This window comes from Elgaria multicarinata, chromosome 1, assembly GCF_023053635.1.
Source record: "Elgaria multicarinata webbii isolate HBS135686 ecotype San Diego chromosome 1, rElgMul1.1.pri, whole genome shotgun sequence".
Classification (NCBI taxonomy): Eukaryota; Metazoa; Chordata; class Lepidosauria; order Squamata; family Anguidae; genus Elgaria; species Elgaria multicarinata.
In genome coordinates, this window is record NC_086171.1 from 188,765,623 (window position 1) to 188,784,459 (window position 18,837).

The window sequence follows — 18,837 nt, forward strand, 5'->3', positions numbered from 1 at the left end:
GGTATATCAGCCTAAGCTGATAAAAGGTGCTCTTTGCCACTGAGTTCACCTGTGGCTCAAGTGACAGTTCTGGATCGAAGAGCACCCCCAAACTACGGACCCGATCCTTTAGGGAGAGTGCAACCCCGTCCAGGACAGGGCAAACATCACCTCGCCGGACAAATGAACCACCCGCTAACAGTACCTCCGTCTTGTCTGGATTGAGTCTCAGTTTGTTAGCCCTCATCCAGTCCATTACCGTGCCCAGGCACTGGTTCAGAACAGTCACTGCCTCACCTGGGTTTGATGAAAAGGAAAGGTAGAGCTGGGTGTCATCCGCATATTGATGACACCTCAGTCCACATCTCCGGATAACCTCCCCCAGCGGCTTCATGTATATGTTAAACAGCATAGGGGATAAAATAGAGCCCTGCGGAACCCCATGGCTTAGGAGCCACGGCACAGAGCAATAATCCCCCAGCACCACCTTCTGGAATCGGCCATCCAAGTAGGAGCGGAACCACTGCAACGCAGTACCTCCAACTCCCAGCTCAGACAGCCTATCCAGAAGGATACCATGGTCGATGGTATCGAAGGCCGCTGAGAGGTCCAGGAGAACCAACAGGGTCGCACTCCCCCTGTCTCTCTCCCGACAGAGGTCATCCCACAGGGCGACCAAGGCAGTTTCCGTTCCAAAACCAGGCCTGAAGCCCGATTGAAATGGATCTAGATAATCCGTTTCATTCAAGAGTGCCTGGAGTTGTCCTGCAACCACCCGCTCAAGCACCTTGCCCAGGAAAGGGATATTAGCCACCGGCCTGTAGTTGTTAACATCTTCCGGGTCCAGATTAGGCTTCTTCAGGAGTGGTCTAATTACCGCCTCTTTTAAAGAGGCCGGCACCACTCCCTCTCTCAAGGAGGCATTTACAACCTCCTGGACCCAGCCGGCGATCCCCTCCTTATTTGATGTAATGAGCCACGAGGGGCAAGGGTCAAGCACACAGGTGGTCGACCGGACTTGGCCAAGCACCTTGTCCACATCCTCGGGCCTCAATAACTGAAACTCATCCAATAAAACTGAGCAGGACGGCGCTCTGAACGCCTCTACTAGTGGTGCTGCATTAAGTGTGGTGTCCAATTCATGACGAATCTGAGCGACTTTATCTTCAAAGTGCCGTGCAAACTCGTCACAGCGTGCTACCGAGGGTTCAACTATCTCACGCCCTGGCCCAGAGTGTAACAGGCCACGAACCACTCGGAAAAGCTCCGCCGGACGACACCGAGAAGACGCAATGCTGGTGGAAAAGAACTGCCTCTTTGCCACCCTCACCGCCACAGAGTAGGCTCGATAGTGAGCTCTAGCCCGTGTTCGATCAGACCCAGCACGAGTTTTCCTCCACCTGCGTTCTAGCCGTCTCCCCTCTTGCTTCATCGCCCTCAGCTCAGATGTATACCAAGGAGCTGACCGGGCTCTGCTCAGAGGGAGAGGACGCTTGGGCGCGATCGTGTCAACCGCCCGAGTCATCTCTGCATTCCACAGAGCGACCTGGGCTTCGACAGGAGCACCGGCCATATCAGCAGGAAAATCCCCCAGAGCCCTCTGGAATCCATCGGAGTCCATTAGCCTCCGGGGGCGGACCATTTTAATAGGCCCCCCACCCTTGCAGAGGGGAAAGGCCGCCGAGAGTCTAAACCTCAGTAGGAAGTGATCCGACCATGACAAGGGGGTAGATGTTAGTTCCCCCACTTCCAGATCACCATCCTCCTGTCCAGTCGAGAAAACCAGATCAAGTGTGTGTCCCTTTGCATGTGTTGGGCCGATGACATGTTGAGACAGCCCCATGGTTGTCATGGCAGCCATGAAGTCCTGAGCCGCTCCGGATACAGCAGCCTCGGCATGGAAGTTGAGATCCCCCAGAACCACCATCCTGGGGGTCCTCAACACCAGGTCCGAGACAACCTCCGTCAGCTCAGGCAGGGAGACTGTTGGGCAGCGGGGTGGACGGTACACCAGCAGAATCCCTAATCTGTCTCGAGTACCCAACACACAGTACAAACACTCCAGACCAGCACTCGACTGAACAGGAAGCCTAGAGAGGGAGATTGTATTCCTATAGACCACGGCAACCCCCCCTCCCCGGCCCTCGAGTCTGTGCTGGTGCTGCACCGAGTACCCAGGAGGGCAGAGCTGGGTGAGAGCAACCCCACCCAGCTCACCCACCCAGGTCTCAGTGATGCATACCAGGTCAGCCCCCTCATCCACAATCAAATCATGGATGAGGGAGATTTTATTCTGGACTGACCTGGCGTTCAGCAGCAGCACCACCAGACCCGAGAGCAAGCTGATATGGCCACCAGGAACTATCCGGTTGGGGTAGGAACCAGAAGAGGGAATAGCTGTAAGGAATCTATCCCCTCTTCTCCTCATCTGGCCTGTTCCTCCCCTAGCACCATACCTCCCCCTACCCGTGACCACAGTTATGTGGGCATCCCCGTATCCCCCAGAGCTCCCCAGGCACATATTAAAAAGTAATTAAAATGTATTTTACAATTTGCTGCTAGTTGGCTGGTTGGAGATCTTGCAGGTACAGTAGTATGGTATCTCCTATGTGCGCCACAAAGTGCGGCGCCAAGTGCGCACTCGGCGCCGCACTCTGCGCGTCGCCGAGGCGCGCGCCGAGGCGCAGCCTCTGGCAGGCTTCAGATGTACCTGTTAGGGAGAGGTGGAGCACTCAGTCAGCTGACGCCCAGCAGGTGAGGGGAGAGACTGCAGAGGGAAGCCCCAGCAGTCCCTGTTCTTCTTTCCCCCCCACCAGCCAAACACACCCCACCTTCCCAGCCTATGGCAGGCTGCAGATGTACCTGTTAGGGAGAGGTGGAGCACTCAGTCAGCTGACGCCCAGCAGGTGAGGGGAGAGACTGCAGAGGGAAGCCCCAGCAGTCCCTGTTCTTCTTTCCCCCCCACCAGCCAAACACACCCCACCTTCCCAGCCTATGGCAGGCTGCAGATGTACCTGTTAGGGAGAGGTGGAGCACTCAGTCAGCTGACGCCCAGCAGGTGAGGGGAGAGACTGCAGAGGGAAGCCCCAGCAGTCCCTGTTCTTCTTTCCCCCCCACCAGCCAAATACACATAGATGTATTTACAGTCATCTATGATTTATGGGAATACTTCTTCCATCATAATCACTTCCATTATGTGTTTTCGTAGATAGGAATTATTAACATGATGAGGGACTAATGTGGTTAGAAAAGACCTTAAGGATTTTAGGACTCTTCTACTCAAACTTTAGCATCTGTACAATGTCCCTTTTCTTTACCTGACAGCAAACATTTCTTTCCTATCCTGATCTGAGCATTTAGGATAATATTTCTGGATTTTAAGCAGTGAGTGGGAAGGAACGAGAGGAGGCTGTTAAATTTCTTTATGTTAGAAAGCCGGAGGATTGTACATGAAATGTACAGAATTGAAATTTAGAGGCTGTATATTTTAACTGCTATATCAACATGCATAAATGTTCATGGGGAGGGAGAGATAGGGAGGGAGAGATATATCCTAGGATTGTCCTGGATCATCCCTGTGCATCCAAATGACACACAGGGGATCCCGGGAGCAGGCAAGGATGACCCCTCCATTTGCCTGGGATAATTCTTAGGTCTAGCTAAGGCCATAGAGAGATCACATTTTAACAAAGATAATAGAGAACAGGGGGAAACTGTTCTCTATTGTGGTTCAAGAGACATTCCACTGAAGTCTCCCATATGAACCTTTTTGGAAGTCCTGCTCTCTGTCCCATCCACACATGTGATCATTTGGGCAGGCAGAGAAGGCAGGGCCTCCTTCGGGATGGTGCCAAGTTTGTGGATGTCCTTCCTGATGGAGATTGCTCAGTCTCCTTTTGATGGTTGCTAAAGATGAGGGGGAGGAAGATTCCACTGACATTGACATTTAATGCGCTGTTTAAAATTTTAATTATGCTCTGTGTTGGTAATTTTAGATTTTCTTTAAAAAGAAATATTTTTCTTTCTTTTTTTCTTTCTGTTTTTACTTCTCCTATGTTTATTTTTTATATAATGGATATGGTGTGTGTTTTTCCTTGGGGGGGGAGTTTTACTCTGACATATATTTTTGAAAGCCACTTTGTTTTAACAGAAAAGTGGGAAATAAATAATAAACTGGACTAAACTTATTTATTTATTTACTACATTTTTATACCGCCCAATAGCCGAAGCTCTCTGGGCGGTTCACTAAACTGGCAAACCAATCCTACCATACACTTCTAGCACAGAGGAGGAGAGATCTTCTGGTGGAGCAACTGCCCTGTCCATTCCTCGGCCATCTCACCGTGGGCAGGACAGCAGGCAGGGTGGTGTTTTTAATACTTCTCCTCTGTTGGCTGTGGGGAAGAATTAACTGTACCAGTTGCAGAGTTGGTGAGCATCACTCCATTTCTGGGGGGTGGGGGGTGGGGGGGAGGGGATTTGAATGTGATGTATTCATACCTCTCCCCACCATACTCTGTTTTCACCAGCTCCACAACAGAACATTGTTGGCAGAACAGCAATGGTAGCAGCCCTTTTCATTAGTGTGTTGTGTAGACTTTTGGCAATGATAAGTGTTGTCCCCCAGGGAAAATACCATCTCTACCACCAGAGTGGCACTTATAGCTTTCCAGTAGGTCTTGGATTGCACCTTAAATGGACCATAGATCAAGCCTTCCTTATACTGCAGCACATCATTTTTTAAAAAAATGAAATACAAATAACAAGACTATGAGCATGGGTTCTCTTCTGCATCCACCTCCTCACTCTACTCACCCCCTCCCCCTATGGGAGGTCAGGACCTAATACTGCTGAAATGGAGTCTGCATTCAATTTTTCCATTGCAAAGCTTGCTGGATACGTTGTGTTTATGGGGGCAGGGGAAATATCAAAGGCATGATCAGAGCCCTTTCCCTGGATGTGCTAGTTTTCCATTTGCAGTGAATTTACCATGCATTCACTGCAATGGGCCATGGTTCCATTGATGACAGAATTATTAACGTTTCGGGGAGGGGATGCTGCAACCTGCTTTGAGCCCAAGGGATAGTGCAGGATATATAACAAACAAACTGCCAGCGATAATGCAGGATATACTTGAAATCAGTATCTCATATCAAGCCATCAGAGACAAAGCTTTTTGATCACATAAGCACAGTGCCTGTCAATGGGAAGCCAATTTGTCATGTGGATGAGCTTATTGCTTAATTATTACTCCCTCAGCTCCTTTACTGAAGCATGAAGTTAAAAAGATCAGACAGTTCCATAAAGGTCAAATATCTCCCTAGATTTGGTCTTCTGGCACTCCGTAAGGATCGTGATACAGTCAAAGGTTGCTCTTTGTCCTCTTCCCTTTCTCCTTTTCCTCTTCTATGTTCTCTTCCTGGGTTGCAAGCCTTCAGCAGTGATTTATTTTCATTTATGGTACAGATGCTAGCATCCTCTTAAGTGCTGTATAAATAAATTAACAGCAGAGTGCTTTCACCAGAACCACAGCTGCCCTGGCCACTCTGAGACCAGAAGCTCAGTGGCCGAGTGTAGGTTTTGTCCACAGGGGCCACCAGATTTAATCCCTGGCATCTCCAGGTAAAAGTATCAGGTGGAGCAAGGGGGGGCAACATCTGGGATGGCCATAACTGATCCTCGGAGGGTTATCATCCCCCACAGGCCCACCTGTCCCCAAGTACCACTCCCTATCTTGGGGAGAAGAATTCCCATATCTCTAACCTCTGATCAGAGGGAACAAAGAGATTCCCACACACTGAGCCAGTCCTGCAAGCTCCATTCAAGTCCTTATGCCTGCAAGCCCACCCAAATCGACTTCTCCATGCCAATCTCTGCCTTAAGACAGAATAAATGGGTAGGGTGGTACCAATGGAGGGGGGCTTCAGGAGAGGGCTTTGGGGAAGAGGCCACACACCCTGTACATCATCCAACCCATCAGGCTTGGTCCATAGTAATCTGTCCTCCAGAGCAAAGGAGGTCCCCTCCCACAAGATAGAAGGTGATGGGAATGATGGAAAAGCAGGTGATGGGGATGATCAGTGAGAGACACTACCTTGCAGATTAGACCAGCCATCCCCTTCTTAGTGCCTTTCAGATGTTTTGGATTACAACTCCTACTATTACTGACCATTGGCCATGCTGGCTGAGGCCAATGGGAGATGGCATCCACAACATCTGGAAACACCAGCTTGGGGGAGGCTGGAATACACTACATTAAGCTGCATAGACAAATAGTTTGACCTGCTAGAAGACAACTCCATATGTTTCTATGAGAATAGAAACCATCCAGGGCTGGCCAAAGATCTTTTGCTACTTGAAGAAAAGATGGCAGCAACTCTACCCCCTTATTTCACATATAGAATCTAATGGGACTGGCACCTGTATCTTTCTTCAACAGTTGTAATAGGACAACTTACTCTACCATACCTGGGGGCAGCAGGTTGCCTGAGACAGTTACTTCACTCTGCCTATCGGTTGAGTTGGCCCTTAGCCCCCAACCAGCCAACAAACAGGAGATTTTAGCAGCACTGATAAGAATCCCAGGGAGACACATCTCAACTTCTGTATCGTCTTTCCATTTTTCTTTCTTTTTCTCTTTTTATCCCTTACCTTCTTACTTACTTAGATGGACAGAAGACTAGACTGTGAATTTGCCAAGATCACACTGCTGACAAATAAGAACATAATTTAATTATTATTAGTTCTTTTCTGCTGGATAATTTTGTACTATACAAAGCAATAATATATTTGCTATTCCAAATTTCATTTTTTATTCCTTATCATTATTCTTTCTTCTGTCATTCAAAAACATAATGTAAAACATAAATAAACCATGAAAGTGGGTTTTTTTAAAAAAAAATATGACTGAGATTGTGTTTGAAGCATGCTTAATGGGTGAAAAAGCTGCAATAGCTCATTGGGACACAGGAAAACTGACAATCCACAACACACAGATGGAACTGATTTCACAAAATCTGTACATCCTAATCCAAACCAGCCCAATGTCCCAGCTGTGTATCAAGATGGTCTACTGGTATACATTCTGGGAATAATTTTACCTCTTATATCCGTGTTTCTTTAACATTTTGAAGTGGGAACCACTTGTAAAAATAGCCTGATTTTGCAACCTGCTGACAAACATGTTGGGACACCATGTGAGTCATGATGACCCACAATTTGAAAGGCACTTTATTTGATTTGTTACTGTATAAATCTGTACTAATTTTTGTCCTTGCATGACTTTTCTTTTCATTGAAGTCACTGTGACTCTGAAGGTTTTGGAATGGACCCGTTTTCCTGAGGTACATTCCTAATCCTCCTGTTTGATACTAAAATCATTATGTTCTCAAAACAGGGAAAGCACCAGACAAATTGCCAAGTTTATGTCAGATTTTATTAGGTGATCTTGTCATAATCCGGCAAATAACATATCATGAACATCAAATATGAGACTTAAATCCTATTGAGATATGGGTTGGGAACACACAAAAGCCAGTAGCAAATGTTAAAACCTGCCATGTTAGAGCATGATTTAATCCTTTTGTGCAAATTCATATTCTGAAATCTGTAAGATGTCTAGTCAATTTGTTATCCTTCCTTTTCTTCTTTTTGCTCCACGGTGTTTTGCTTCACAACTATCACAAAATTAAGCATTTTGCAATTGGAGGCAAGTTATCTGTGTTGCAGCAGAATACACCAAAAATCTTATCAATGTTTCTGTTTCCTTGGGTTAGAAAATATGGGCTGGGGTGGGTATTGAACTGACACAAATTTCAGGGTTTTGTTTTCATATTTACATCTGTTTCTGCTATGCATTAGGTGTGCTAAAGCAAAAGGAAAGGAACCAGCTACAAACTTCCCAGTTCACTGGTTAAACAGAAAGTTGGAACTGAAGAATTAGGTTTTACTTTTAATATCTACCCAGTCTGACATGAGCAGTCCGTGGACCTGTTATCTGTGAAATGTGGGTTGTAGTGAAACAGCTCATGAAGCGATCTGCCACAAGAAGGGGAAGGGTCACTATTTTACAACATATGGACTTTTTTTCCTAGAGCAGCTCTTCAGCTTCTGGGAGAAAAAATGTTTTATACCTGAAAGTGTACGTTTTTGCTGCACCCTCCCTCATGAAAAGTTGTCTCATTCCTTTAAATATTAACCACATCCTTGTGGGAGGGGATGTTGCTGTGATGCTGCCATAAAGGAAAGCTTATAGCATAAAGAGGAAAAGCTACCTTCCAAAAGAAGTTAGAAACTGGACCCAGAAGCCTGCAATTGAAATCTGAACAGCTATTCAAAACTTTAATAATGCTGACATTAAAACCAGAATGGGCTGGATTCTGCGGGAAGGAAGCATCTAATTCTGTTTGAGGCACCTAATTGAGGCTGTTTCTCTTCCGACCCCTCTCCAAGTACTGAAGGCCAGCACCTGGCCGGATGTGTGAGCGTTTGGTGCAAGTCCAAGGCCAGGGGTCAAAGAACCTTTGGCTCTTCACCTGTGGTTTATAGCTGGTGACATTGTTGAACACAGCAGATTGAACAGAATGAACATCATTGGCTGAAAGACCCTGTCCCTGTTCAGATGACATGCTGAGCCATGGTGGTTAAGCATTTTGAGCTAAATATTATGGCTTAGCATGCCATGTGAACCATGACTTAGCATGTCATTAGAACCATCCCAACCACGGTGGCTACATAACCATGGTTTACACAGGCTCACTACCCATTTGTTGCAAAAGTGTTAGTGGCCTAATCATAGCTTAGCATGTTGTCTGAACATTTTCTTCCTTCCCAACCATGGCTGCCAGCTAGAGTGAGAAAGGTAGAGACCTTCTTTTCTTCCGAATGCAATGCAGCAACCAGCAGCAGCAGTGTGTGGCAGCCAGGACAGCAGAAAAGGAGGTAGGGACATTTACAATCATCTAGCACATGCTCTTCATTAGCTCCTCATTATCCAGTCAAAAATAGGCCAGCAAGATCGTTACCAGGGAATGGCTGACTGGATCATATTACTTTGTGATTTGTACTGGCTTCCAGCCTATTTCTGGGCCAAATTAAAAATGCTGGTATTAAATTCAAAATGCAGGCAGGATCTACACTACTGGTTTATAATGGTATTGACACCTTTTTGGGCCCATGACATGTACTGTTTTCAAACCATTTTCAAAGTGGGTATGTCTACACCATAGGGTATAGAGGGAGGGGGGGATGATCCCAGATTTACCTACTTCTGTCTAAATGGAAGTGTGATGTCCCCGAAGGGGGAAGGGCCATTGTGCCATCACACCCACCATTTTCCAATCCAGCGAAAATGTAAGTAAAAAAAAAAAAAAGCCCCATCCATGCTCCCCTCACACCCAATGTCCCTGGACTTCCCCGGCCTCGCTCCTTCCCTCTGCTAACCCCCTCTACTCATGGGGAGGAGGGAAGAAGCCAGGATGCATGCCCACACCACCTGCGGTCCTCGGGATCATCCTGGGATCGCAGGAAAAACTCAGGAAAAAAAGTGGTCCCAGAAATCCCGGGGTAATGGAGGGAACATCCCTGCCTGCTCCCGGGATTCCCGGTGCATCATGTGGATGCACAGGCACAATCCAGGAATGATCCTGGGGGGAAAGGCAGGTGTAGACCCGCCCAGTGTTATACCCTGCTTGGTGAGCATCTGGCTTGGTATAGACCTGCTCACAAAAGCAACTCCCGAGGAAGACCATACTGGATTTATTTGTAGAGAGTTAATGACAAGACTAAGTGCCAAATACTCCTAAAGTGGTGGTGAAGGGGGATTAAATTAACTAGATAATATAAAGAAGGGGGTACATAACACTTCCTATTCTGTTCCTGATGGAACACTGCTACATTCAGTTCACACAACCTAAAATATGTTCTATGCATTCTGATGCAAGCTCAATTGGAAAAGAACTGCCATAACATCAGTCCCTTCACATCTAAGGCTGACTGACAACTAACAATGCTGGTGACTTAGAGGGAATGGGCTTGATATATGAACCCTTATAGCTTCATGACAGCAGACCCACCTTCATTCCAAAATCCTGGATTAGCATTGGTATCTTTTTTGATATGTTAACACACTACACACTACATGGCTACACACTAAGGTGGCCATGTGTCCTCTTTTACAGAAGGGAGTCCTCTGTTTGAAGGTCTGCCAGAGGACTGCCCTCTATTTGAAGGTGTCCCGTATTTGAAGGGCTTTCCAGTCCAAGTTTCATTTAAAGATAAAGAACCATCAAAACAAAGGCCTTGCAATTGTGCATCAACAGCAGCTACATGGTAGACTGTGTAAGGCACACAAGTTACACAATCATAGAATCATAGAATAGTAGAGTTGGAAGGGGCCTATAAGGCCATCAAGTCCAACCCCCTGCTCAATACAGGAATCTACCTTAAAGCATCCCTGACAGATGGTTGTCCAGCTGCCTCTTGAATGCCTCTAATGTGGAAGAGCCCACAACCTCCCTAGGTAACTGGTTCCATTGTCGTTTTGCTCTAACAGTCAGGAAGTTTTTCCTGATGATCACACTCTTCCACAGTATGGTGATACGTACTGTATTTCTATTTAAATAATTATTTCTGCATTTACATCTATACATATAAATTAGCATATACATTTATTTATTTTTGCAAATTAGTGTCCTCTTTTTTGTGAGGCATTTCCTCTTTTTGGGTGTGTCATAAACATACACCCTACTACTATTACTACTACAGACAGACAGAGAGAACCATTCAATAAAATGCAAACAAATATCTTAAAACACAAGAATATAAGACAAGAAAGCTAACATGATAAAAACAAATAATATAGCACGAAGCCAACCCAATAAAATACACTAAAAATGAGGAACAAAAACTAGCCAAGAAATAAGGTAGGAGTTAAAACCACAAAACATGTTTCCCTATATGGTTTACCCCATATCCTAATTACTCTTATGGTTAACTGTTTTTTTAAAAAAGGAACGTGTTTAAAAATCTCTTCTTTTCCTCAAGAAATATAGTCAGAGCAACTATTTAATTGCTGTTTTTCAAAACATTCTGTGATATCTAAATTTTGTGTCAGTTTAACCTAAATCTGATCTCTTGTTTTTCACCACAGGCCTAAAGGCCTTACCTCACTATGCAGTACATTGTGTTGCTTGGGTCATTAAGCAAGTTACATTATTATTATTATTATTATTATTATTATTATTATTATTATTATTTATTTATATAGCACCATCAATGTACATGGACTAGCAAGCACTACTTTTCCAAACATTTCCGTCTAGTGCAACATGGTTAGAGCTGGCAGGTCACTAGCATTGACTACTGCCCTAGAATGTTCCCCATTCAAATGAATTCCTAGGGTATTGTCCCTTGAGTGGCATCTACCACAGCTCTAAAGTCTCATGGATATTGTTTCCAAGTGGACCCCCGATTAGCTTCGGAGGCTGATTTGGGGGTTGCTTCAGGCCTGGGACAACCTACTTCAGATCCAGATCCGAAGCGAGATCCAGACACCCAAATTGGACTGTCCCTTAAAGCTGTTCACTGGGCACCTGGAAGAGCTGGGCATGAGGCCAACCAGGAGTCCATTGGACTCCCCCCTCCCAGCTCACCACCCAACCCACAGCAGCTGCCCTCACATACCCACGTGACTTATCTGAGCCACCCGGCATCTGCCCAACCTTAATGAGAGCCATTTTCAACAAAGATGGCAGCTCTGGCATTTCCTAAGTTAAAGGCCTCAAACTACAGTGACCATAAAGAGCCTTTTCTGGACCACCTCAGCCTGATTCGGTCCCAATCAGCCTGCCTCGGCTTGGATTCAGGCCCAAAGTGGGAACTGATAGCAAAAAAAAGGAAGAAAAAAACCTGCATTTACATAGGCAGCTCATGCCTTGGTGCTATGGTAAGTAGTTCCTTGCATCCCTTCTAGGCCCCCGTCTATACGACAATGGGGTTGCTCCTCATTAAATATAAACCCAAATTTTCATTGATTCAAATCTAGGTAAAGAGCAACACACTGCAGCTGCAATAGTGATTTATTTCCTACAATTTTTTATAGTGCAGTTATAAATGCACACATGTGCATATATGCATATACGGTGGTATGCTATAGAGGAGAGATGATGGAAGCTATAAATTTTATATGTGGAGCTCCACAGATTCATATAACAGACAAACCGGGAGTGAGGGGGGGAAGGAACGAGGCAGCAGAATCAGAGAATTCAAACTAAAAACGGTGCATGAATGAACGAGGCAGCCGATAGGTGGGAAATCGACAAATCAACCAATCACGTTGTCCTACCCTCAAAGCTCTGCCTACATGTCAAAATGCTATTTAAGTCCTGCAAAGACACTTAACCATAATGCGGTGCAGACTCGGACGTGATCTAAAAGTCGCAGTAAATCGCAAATGCAAATATGCGCATTATCATGTTAAAAACCCAGCGCTATGGGAAATGGACGGCTGCATCTTGTGTCCTGAAATGTGAATATGTGCAGTTAGGTCGGGGTAAACAAGCCATATAGACAAGGTGAGGTGAAAAAGACAAATCTGTCAAATATGAAATGCTAAATAACATGGCATGTTAATCGATTAAGTGCTAAATGCCAGTATCTGTCAGCTATCAAGTACTGTCAAATGTTAACAGTCAGATATAAGAAGATAGGAAGCCATCTTATACCAAGTCAGACCATTGGTCCATCTAGCTCAGTATTGCCGACACTGACTGGAAGCAATAGATCTCCAGGTTTTCAAGCAGGAGTTTTTCCAGCCTTACCTGGAGATGCCAGGGATCAAACCTGGGACCTTCTGCATGCAGTGCAGGTGCTCTAGGTCATATTACACAAATATGAACAGTAAGTCACCCTGGGAGCACTATCTGGGCCAAAGGGCAACTCAGAAATGCTTAAATAAATAAAATAATAAAATATTGACACAATATCAAAGTCAAGTATTGAACTCAAATATCTGTGAATATCAACTATCCAAGGAAGAGTACCACTGCCGCCCTCAGAATATTAAAAAAATAATAATTTTGTGTTGTTGATTTTTTTGTTTTTTGAAAAGCCGCAGCACCGACCACCACACTGAGAAACCCTCAACTAAGGCTGGATGAACCAGTTCGCCCCCCCCCCCCTCCACTCCATTCACCACCTCTCTGAAACAACTGCCCCAGTTCAAACTGGGGTGGTGAGTTGGGGTGGCCGTGCCCCCCACCCCCAGACTGCATGAAAATTCTTTGTAATGCAGTCTTACATCAATACCCAACCGTGTGCAAAGATCAACAACACAAAAGAAGTGATTTTGATGTGACTGTTAAGTTTTGCCTATCCGCCACGCCCTGGCACATGGGCGTGCGGGGGCCGTTGCGAGTGGGGGCGGAGAGACGCGGCGCTGGGGGCAAGCTATTGGCGCGCCCTCAGTGGTGCCACTCGGGGGAGGAGGCAGCGCAGGATTTAAAGCGCTTTGCCCCTCCCAGCGCCCTCTTCGGCGCTTCGCAACGGCCCCCGCACGCCCATGTGCCAGGGCGTGGCGGATAGGCAAAACTGAACAGTCACATCAAAATCACTTCTTTTGTGTTGTTGATCTTTGCACACGGTTGGGTATTGATGTAAGACTGCATTACAAAGAATTTTCATGCAGTCTGGGGGTGGGGGGCACGGCCACCCCAACTCACCACCCCAGTTTGAACTGGGGCAGTTGTTTCAGAGAGGTGGTGAATGGAGTGGAGGGGGGGGGCGAACTGGTTCATCCAGCCTTAGTTGAGGGTTTCTCAGTGTGGTGGTCGGTGCTGCGGCTTTTCAAAAAACAAAAAAATCAACAACACAAAATTATTATTTTTTTAATATTCTGAGGGCAGCAGTGGTACTCTTCCTTGGATAGTTGATATTCACAGATATTTGAGTTCAATACTTGACTTTGATATTGTGTCAATATTTTATTATTTTATTTATTTAAGCATTTCTGAGTTGCCCTTTGGCCCAGATAGTGCTCCCAGGGTGACTTACTGTTCATATTTGTGGCAAGAGTACAGCCTGCCCCCCCTCAAAGGAGTGGGGCAGGGCAAGGGGTTCAACCCCGCTTGCCGTGCTGGGATTTTAACTCCCGTGGCACCTGTTCAAGGCCACAATGTCGCTTTCGGCATGACTGCCCTATCTGCAACGGACCTCATCCAGCATCCAACTGTTTTAAGAACAGGGCTTGGAGGGGTCAAAACAGGGATGGACAAGGAGGAAAGAAACAGGGTGGACAACAACCCCCTCCTAAAGGGTCCCAGCCCAGTTAAACTTTCAGTTTTAAAACAATTTCTTATGAAGTATCCAAGTTACAGCGATGCTTCCTATCTGGAGTTAGGTTTCACCGAAGGTTTTCGGATTCCTTTTCAAGGCCCACGGGTGCCTTCCTTTGCAAGAAATCAGAAATCTGTTATTTTTATGGAGAACCTAGTTCGGGAAAAAATTGACAAAGAAGTAGCAGCAGGCCGGGTAGTTGGACCTTTTGATACTCCGCCCTTGGCAAACCTGCGAATTTCACCTTTAGGCATAGTACCCAAAAAGACACCTGGGGAATACAGGTTGATTCACAACCTGTCATACCCTAAGGGAGAGTCTGTAAATGATTATATTCCAGAACATCTGTCTTCTGTGCGTTATACTTCATTTGACGCAGCTGTAACAATGGTGCGCAGGAATGGGAAGGGAGCATTAATGGGGAAGTGTGACATTAAGTCCGCTTTTCGCATTTTGCCCATACATCCAGAAGATTTTGATCTTCTGGGCTTTAGTTTCCAAGGAAAGATATTCTTCGACAGAGCGTTACCAATAAGTTGCGCAATGTTTGAACGTTTCAGCTCCTTTTTGGAATGGCTTTTAAGAACCAGGACTGGAATACAGGACACCATTCATTATTTGGATGACTTCCTTTTTTCCGGACCGGCCAATTCAGATCAATGCATCTTTTTGATGGAAGAATTTCAAACAATGGCCAGGGAGCTGGGAGTTCCATTAGCTCATGAGAAAACAGAAGGCCCCACTACCAACATCACGTTTCTAGGCATAGAAATCGATTCGATACAGCAGTGCTGCAGATTGCCTCGTGATAAACTGGATATTTTACAGTTTAAACTACAGGCAATGGCGGAAGCAAAGAAGGTTACATTGCTGCAACTTCAAGAAATAGTGGGGCATCTTAACTTTGCCTGCAGGGTAATCGCACCAGGTCGGGCCTTTATCCGACGTTTGTGTGAGGCAATGAGGGGCCTTGTGCAACCTCATCACCGCGTTAGGGTATCACGCACTATGAGGGAGGATTTAAGAGTGTGGTTAGATTTCCTGAAGGAATACAACGGGGTTTCCTTTTGGAGGCAGGAGCTGCTTTTAAAAGCCGAGATGCAAATACATTCAGATGCATCTGGTGCCAATGGCTTTGGCGTGATATGGGGCACTCGTTGGTTCATGGCACAGTGGCCTAGGGAATGGCTAGAGTCTGACGTTTGCAAAGACCTCACATTTCTAGAATTTTTCCCGATTGTCGTGGCAGTATATGTTTGGGTTAAAGAGATGTCCAACTCAGTTGTACACTTCTGGTGTGACAATCTAGCCACTGTACATGTTATTAACTCCCTTTCTTCACATAATACTCGGGTTATGTCTCTGGTTCGAGTTTTTACAATGCACTGCCTGCATTATAATATTTTATTCCGGGCAAAGCACATTCCGGGATTGGAGAATCCCATAGCTGATGCTTTGTCACGTAATCAGATCGACAGGTTCCGGAGTCCGGCTCCTTGGGCCCAGCAGTTCCCAGAAGCCATGCCAACGAATCTGTGGGAGATTGGCAGGCAGAGGTAGAAAGAGCGGTGTGGCAGTCCATAGCCCCTAGCACCAGGGCGGCATACAGTAAGACTGGTGGCGAGTTCAATTTCTTCAGAGATAGCGTGGGATTACAGCAGGTATGGCCAATTCCCGTGGACCATATTTTACAGTTTTGCGTGACTGCACGGAATAAAGGTTTGTCTGCAAGGACAATAAGTGGGAAGTTGGCTGCCTTAGCGTTTCTGGCCAAGCTGCGTGGCGTGTGCGATAACACGTCTGACTTCCGGGTAAGACGTGCAATACGAGGTTGGGCTAGGATTAGCCCAGCCAGCCAGGATCACAGGCAGCCCTTTTCGCCTGAAGTATTATTGGGTTTGAAGGATGTATGGCCTTCTCTCTGTCATTCTTCATACGAAGTCACTTTATTTCATGCTGCTGCTTTAACAGCATTTTTTGGAGCTTTCAGAATTTCTGAACTCTTGGTGGCTTCCAAAACTGATTCTTCTGGCTGGGCGTTACAATTTGCAGATGTGCAGTTATCTGACCAAGCTATAAATATTCATTTAAGGCGTTCCAAAACAGATCAGGGCGGCAAGGGAACGTTAGTGCCATTGTTAGCAGCCCCATTAGCTGAGCTATGTCCAGTTAAGGCTTTGAGAGAATTCCTCTTAATCAGGGGTCAAAGTGAGGGAATACTATTCCGTCACCAAGACAGGCTTCCACTGACGAAATACCAGTTTTGGACTATTACTAAGAGAGCTCTGTCGGCACTAGGCCTGGACAAAAGGAACTTTGGCACCCATTCATTCAGGATTGGGGCTGCCTCCACAGCTGCAGCTATTGGTTTTTCTCCAGCCCAAATTCAATCTGTGGGCAGGTGGAAATCCAAGGCATTTCATTCTTATGTTAGACAATTCCCAAAATAGGTTCATACAGTTCTCCGTTTGAAATGTTGTTGTTATGTTTTTTTTAGATGGCCAGGGGGAGCGTTCCCCATTGCGAGTGATCATCTGTGGCAACAGTTTGATCTACTGGGCCGGACGGAGGGCATCCGCATCGGGTATCGGATCGCACCTCGGTTTGGACCGCTTTGCCAGCATCCAGTGGGTTGGCAGGCGGGGCTTGCGTTGGGAGCGTCTCCTGCCCACTTTGTTTCAGCAGCGTTGGTTTCTTGCCCCCCCTCAAGTTTTACTTATCCATTTGGGGGGTAACGATATTGGCGTAATCAAGGGAAAAGCCCTTGTATTGCAAGCGTTAGCGGATTTCCAAACAATCCAAAGACAATGGCCCGAGGTCTTGATTGTCTGGTCTTGCATATTGCCCAGAATCACTTGGCGTGTTAACAGCGATTACAGGCCAATGGAGCGTGCCCGGCGTAGAATTAACAGTGAGGTTTATAAACAACTGGTTGCAGACGGGGGATTTAGCATAAAACATCCTGCGATATCTAGATCCCGGAGGGAGCTCTATAGGCGTGATGGGGTCCATTTATCGGACCAGGGCAATGACTTATTTCTGCAAGAGCTTCACAAGGGTTTGTTGGAGGCCATTAGGCTTAGGTGGGGAGGGTTGGATTAAGCTCCGCTTATCCTTCCCTTGTGGCGGTTATTTGCGGGCATTGTGGGCGAGCATAGGAATGGTGAGCATTCTTTGGCACCGTTAGTGGTGAGGGGTAATGTCTGAGGCTCACAGCTGGGAGCCCTGTGGCAACAGCTGGTGAGATAGGGCTTACCTCTGAGGCCAACCTTTCTCACTCACCCGGAGTTTTGTAACACGGGGGGAGCGACACCGGAAGGCCTACCAACCCCATCCTGGGGAAGCCAGAGGGGGGGTGGAATACAGGCCACACCTCTCTGGCTACGAATGTCTCGCCCGATCCCTTTAAGGCCAGATGGATGGCCAAGATAGGATGCCCGCTTAGGCCTCCACCTCTTGCTGAATTTTCAATAAAAGTGGCCCTTATTTTAAATCCATTTTCTGTTTGTCGTCTCTTTATTTACGCACTCCACTCACGCAATGATCAAGCTGCTGCTGCTGCTTCTTGCAGTGTATTATCACTACTCAGGAGGAACTTTTGTCTCTTCGTTGTTTGCAGTAAACAATCTACCATGCAAAAAACTAGCTTTGAAACAATGTTTTTGTGATCGCATCATGATGGGGGCGGGGAAAGAAGGTTTGATCAATGTGCACATGTGTGTGTTGGTAACATAAACGGGAAAATGTATGCAAATAAACCGAGAGCTGTTGCAAACTATATGTGCTGTAATCCCAGATTTAATTTTAGTATATGGGTGGTGCAACAAGACTTATTCTTCCTACCTGCATGGGTGGGACTGGATTTGAGTTCTACTTCTGGCAGCAAAACATATCAGGCAGTCACTGTACTTTCCCTTCTGCCTACTTAATTTGAATCCATGATCCTGGACTCATTAATTTGGAATTCAGAAACGCCGGATTGAGGATTTACAGGCATTTATCTATAATGGGCCTCTGGCTTAGCTCTTCATTTTAAAATGAAGTGTTCCCACATCTTCAGGCTGCATTAGGGTTACAGGCTTTGGACCTGGAAATCCTTCTCCATAATCCCAAATGGAAAGGGGGTGTTTGTCATTATCCTTTGGTAGTGAAATGCACTCTTCACATGCTCAGAGATACCCCACTATTATTATTTATTTAGAGTGCAATTCTATCACGGTGATCGTAAGCCTTCAAACTCTGAGGCTTAAGGTCATCCTATGCAGGGCCAGCAGAGCGGCATAGGTGATCTTTGCCTCTCTGACTTCTCGCCCTGCATTTTCGCTTGATGGGCATTTTTTCTCAACTAGCATTAGCATTTGGAAGTGGGAAGGAAGGAGGTTGGAGAGGCCTCAGGATAGCTCATGTCCTGGCTTCTCCCCTCTTTTCCCCCTCCCCATGGTTATAACCTCTTCCCACGCTAGCTGCAAGGGGAAGAGGGAGAGGACATCGGAGCACCAATTCCCAGCTCTGAGGTCGGAGTGCTAT